Source organism: Catharus ustulatus, chromosome 4 (assembly GCF_009819885.2).
Source record: "Catharus ustulatus isolate bCatUst1 chromosome 4, bCatUst1.pri.v2, whole genome shotgun sequence".
Taxonomy (NCBI): domain Eukaryota; kingdom Metazoa; phylum Chordata; class Aves; order Passeriformes; family Turdidae; genus Catharus; species Catharus ustulatus.
In genome coordinates, this window is record NC_046224.1 from 61034684 (window position 1) to 61040411 (window position 5728).

The window sequence follows — 5728 nt, forward strand, 5'->3', positions numbered from 1 at the left end:
GCAGAAATTCCAGTGTGGGGAGGGTGTGAGTCATGAGACGGTGAGTGAAGGAAACAGCAGGATAAAAATAACAGAGCCCAGTGTGATGCAGAATATTAATCCTTGCCCTGTGTTATCCTCGCTTGTATTACAGGCACCGCTCTGCTGTAGCGTAGATGCTCTGCTGCTCCAAACAGATCCCTCAGTGCTACTCAGAAAGATTATGGCTCAGGATGCCAGATTGCAGGGACTCCTAATACTCGTGCCTTTAAGTTGGCTGAAAATTCTTAATCAAGAAATTCCTGCTGTAGAAAATACGTAATCAAAGAGCGTCAAAATTGCTGTGCTCGTGTTTTTCATGTTTACGTGAAAACGTCAATTTTAGTTAATTTGACATCAGCTGAAAAAAAATTTCTTTCAAAATTTAAATAAGTGCCTTTCATTTTCCAACCTTCTTTTTTTTTCTTCTCTCTCCTTCTTTCTTCAAAAGGAGAAAAGAAAATACCATGAAAAAGCCACATAAAATTCAAGTTTGATTCTAGCTAACATAAATCAGTAGGGAATAAAAGTAGGAAAAGTAGAATTGGTAAAATAAAATTATAAAAAAAACCCCAAGTATTTTATTTTGAGATGTGAATCTCTCTTTTTTTGCTCGAATCTGCCATCAGATTTGCTGAGCTTCATTCTGAGATCACTCACAGCAAAATCAGGATCCCTTCTAGGGAGCCAGCGTGAGGTTTCTAACCCAGTCCCCTTGGCATCGCCTCTAAGCACTGGGCAGTGATCTTCAGAGAACTCCTGGGAGCTTAGGAAGCCTCTTGCTCTGGTATTTTTCAATCCAGTCAGGAATCTGGGCACCATAAAGACACCCAGAGCTTTTGCTTTAACTTCAAAGGGTGCCAGCTCTGGCACTGAGGCTTCACTGCAGATTGACACGTGGGGAGCTCTTCGACAGAAACTGCCTTTGGTATTTCACAGTGGGGAGAACTGTTTATTTCATTGCACACAGATTCGCTTCAAAACCTTGCCAAAGGAGTTCATTTTGCTGCTTTTTTTGTGTTGTTGTTGGGTTTTTTTTTGTGTGTAAGTCACCTCTGTGCTTAACTTCACCTTCAAGAGTGTGTAAGATTTTGCCAGAACTGAGGAACAGCCTTCTGAGACAGGCAGGGAGGTGGCTGTGCGGTCCCCACGCTGCAGGGCTCACAGGGTGGATGAACAGTATTTGCAGGGCTCCCTCTCCTCTTTCAGGGCTACTTTATGAAGTGGAGCATTTCCACCCACACTGAAAGAAGGCACCGTTCAACTGGGATGGATTTAAGGGGGGTGTGTGTAAAATCATGGGGTTCGGGTGTGCAGTTATGGTCAGAGTACTCCTTGCTCCCTTTCAGACCCTGTTGAAACCAAATTCTTTGATCCCACTAAGCTGAAAAATTCCTTTTTTTTCCCCTGCTTTTTTTCTTTTCTATTTTGTCTTACAGAAGCTGCCTGGGAAGCTACTTGGGAATAACTTTTCTGGTTTAAAATACTCTTCTTAAGCAACCTCCTGTTATTTTTTACTTTTATATTTCCATCTATTTAACTTATTCCCGTATACCAAGTCTTTTTTATTTTCCAATGCGTAAGGAAAGAAAGACTTATTTTGGAAGTTCTACAAAAATGGAAGTCATTGTAATCATGATTTGATGTCCTTGGAACGCACTTTATTTACTATTTGTTTTTATTAGGACATTGTTTGAACGTAACTTTAAGCCCAATAAGGTTCCAGGACTAATCTCCTGGGAGAGGATATTTATGGTCCATATTTTCAGAGAGGGAGATTGGAAGTAGAAAAAGGCTTAAGTATTTAGGCCTCACTTCAGCTCTGAAGTCAGGGGAAATCTGCAAATAGTCACTTGACCAGTTGGAGTGGAGGGTGGCATGTGCAGATGCCCAGCTCCAAGGGGCACTTGCATTCCATGTGCGCTCATTCCAGGCAGAAACGGGGCCTCAGATTGTGTGCATTACTGCAGGGGGAGCTGACCTATTTTTCTGGAGAGGAAAAATCTACCATAAAAATCTAATTTGCAAGGATTGTGGGAGTGGAAACAGGGCTGCTTTTTTTTCTCTAGGATATTTGGTTATGCAAACAAATTGATGAGGGAGAAGCTTCCAGCAAGAAAACCGCTGGTGGTGCTCAGTGTCACTCAATTAATTGTAACACTCTGCAAAGGAAAGTGAAATTATGGTGAATCTTTCAGAGAATCAGAGAATCATAGAATGGCCTGGGTTGGAAGGGACCTTAAAGATCCTCTAGTTCCAACCCCCTGCCATGGGAAAGGACACCTTGCACTTTGTTCTAAGCCATAATTTTGTGTCCAGTGTGGAGCCTAATGATTTTTCCTCCTTAATTGCTGCAGCTTTTTGCATGACACTCTCCTGATTGCCTTCCTTCTGCAGACACTGACCATCAGGAAGACCCTGCTGCAGATTCTGAAACCAAACCAGCCTATTCCTTGTTCTCAGGTCATCTTGGGTTGGAAGCTGCTGAAAAACTTCCTTCTGGATAAATAACTGTGATGTCCCCATCATCCCCAGAAGCGGATTTCCTCACTGGGATTGCTGAAACACTGGTTTGCTCTGAGGTTTCTCTCATAGAGGAATTGTTCAGCTTCACAACAGGAGTGAGCAAAGTTTAAATGCTTTGGGGCTCACTCCCAGGCACAAGTCTTTGTTATTTGAGCTTTTGTTTGGAAATAAATTCAGTTCTTGTCATAGATTGGGCATCTTCTCCCGTGGTTCTTACATATCGAACTTTCTCATCTTTCTGGAAGAAGATTCTTTCTTTTGTTGGCACTCATCTTTGTTTATTTATTTTGTATTCTTGAGATGTGCTGCATCTCTGGAGTTTGTATTTCTACTTTTAGCATAAAAATGCTGTACATACAAGTCTAGAATGCATCTGAAGATTAGTCTGATTTTCCATGTGACTTTGACTTGAACATTTTTCTGTTTATGTTTATATTGCTATTTCAAATATGTGCATTACCTGTATTCTTTATGCCTTTTCCCCATCTATAACTCAATAAAATAACGTCCCTGTTCTTCAGAACCATATCACGTGTGCGTGACACTGATAACAGTTTCTGAATAATAATGACTGATAATTTTAGATGTGTTAACCTATATTTATATCTGTATCTATATCTATATCTGTCTGTCACAGCCTGAAATTCTTCAGATGTGGGATTTGAGATGGTGAAAAAATTGCCAGTGAGTGGTAAGCTCAGCTCAGGAATAATTTTTCATAAGTCTGTTTAGACTTGAAAGGTAAATTTTTCTGCTCCATAAAGATTTATGTTCTTTATTTCAGTTCTCATCCATGGCTAAATTTAGAACTGATATTGCATGAATCAGTAGAGTGTCAGCCATTTCACCAGAAGTTTGTGTGAGGACAGTATTTCCCTGTGCAGCTCCTGGAAGTGGATGCTGTAGGACCTGGCCCTGCCTCGTGAGAGTCCTTTAGGCGGATTCTCAGCTGGCATTTCCTTGACATTAGTGGAGCTCCTCTGGTTTTTGCTCATTGAACACCTCAGAGCTTACCTGCATTTAAATGAAACTTGTTTCTGTGAATCACAAATTGTTTTAAAGGAATTTGGTTGTAGTTTGTTTTTTTTTTAAAAAAAAAAACCACTTCTCTACTAAGGAAAAGAGTGCCATGACCTGGGAGATCTGTGGGCTGATGCAAGCCTTAGACCTTTAACTGGAGAACTTCACCCTTGTCACATTAATCTTCCCATTCCTTCAAACTCCCTTGATTTTCTTTTTCAGGATGGATCCAGTGAGGTGCTCAGTTCTGTGCTGAGGCATAGTCCTGACTGACATGAACAGTTGCACAAATGGATGCAGGACTGAGGCTTTAATGAGGCGATTTCTGAGTCTCTGGGAACAGGCTTTGATCTTAGAGTGAACTTATCAAAATTCTGAGTGCTCTGAGCATTCATGGACATTAAAGTCCCTCAGAGCAAGGACATGAAACCATTCAATGTCTCTCCTGCTTTGGGGAGATTCAACTTTTTTTGGCTTTCTTTGGAAAAGACATTCACTGGCGGGAGGAACTCGAGGCCATTGTACAGTGCTGGCTTCTTACTGCTGTAAAATTCCTTTGGGTCTCAAAGGTTTAGTGAAGTCACTTCTATCACTTTCAGTGTGTTGGGAACATGTCCTTGCTGGAAGTAAGACTCCATCAAATACAGCTGTTTACAAAGCAGAGAGAGAAGGACATTTCTTGTCCTTGTCTGTTTAATGCTGTATGCCAAGCCACTGTTCAGAATTTTAAATCATACAAATTGCAAAATATTCCATTTAAATAGAATGAAAGCTGAACCGGCTCAAGCTATGGGCTGTTTACCACAGGGAACAGGCAATAGGCCCTCCAGGGAGAAGCCTGAGGATTGTGAGTGGTGACAGAGGTGATGGGGACAGGTGACTTGTCTGACTTACCTACACCTCCATCGCTGAACTGAGTGGAGTGCATTTGGTCCATTTGCTCACCTACCCCAAAATGACAGCTCCTGACTCCCCTCACATCTTGGAGGCATAGTACACACATCTAGACATCTCCAGTCAGAAACAAGGTATGTTCCTGTAAACAAACAGCTGGGGCTGGCTTATAATTACAGCTTCTATTAATAGGACATTGTCTTCATTTAGGTGAGCTGCTGCTGCTGTTTTGCCAAAAGCATGTTCATTAATTTCTTTCCAGCTTCTCCTTGTCATTATTAGAGCATGGGAAGCAAGCTCGTGGTTTAATAAGCTTGAGTTTCAGACTGGGCTAAGCAAATCGTTTTAATTCTATTTATCAGCTTCTAATTTGTAATAAAAGATTAAATTTAGATGATAATATCTTCAACCTGAAAAGGGGATTTTGCTTAGAAGTCGATTGTCCTTAACCAGCTCCTAGCTCAGTGCTTGAACTTTGTGCCTGTAGTTACAGGAAAAAAGGTCCAAGGCAGTCAGGAAACACAACAGAAGCCTCCTAATGCTAAGAAGAGTGATAGACTGAAATCCACCGAGGTGAAGGTGCAAAGACCTGTCCAGGGCAGGATTCTCAATCCCAGGATCCATTCCCACATCCCTGGAGCGTGTGTGCAGCAGAGGAACCTTGCAGCGCACGTGCCTGCCATCAGCCCGGTCCGGCTGCCAACACTCTGCTGAACGCCGAGTTCATTCATTATTATTGCTGGCTTTTCAGGAGGCAGGATGAGCAAAACCAACATCAATCTCCAACAGATGGGACTGGAGGAGGGCAGCTGCAGGCATACGGTGCACTACATACGGCGGGCGAGCGCACGTGGAATCCTCTGCCCCCGGAGCTCCACGCTCCGTACCATGGGCAGCAGGAAAATACAATTATCTGAATGAACTGCCCGCAAATCCCTGCACTCTGCGCTGCCCACTCGGGAGTTCAGGCAGCACCCGGGGAGCTCTGGGCACTGAGGTGCCATTCCTCACGTGGCAGCGGTGGAAAAGCACATTCCTGCCTACGTGAGATGAGCAGGGGCATTCCTCTGCGAGCCTCCTGCCTTTTCTTTTTTGTTCTTGGGAGCTCGTTCTGTTTTGTTTTTACCATTCAGGCTGGTAAATGAGATTACAGCACAGGCACGCAGAAAATAAAATGCAGCGGGAACGTGTGTAAACAAGATTAGTAGGGCAAACCAGCGCCTCTCAGCACATTAACTGCACTGGGGGATGTGAGGCTGGGGCAGGGCTG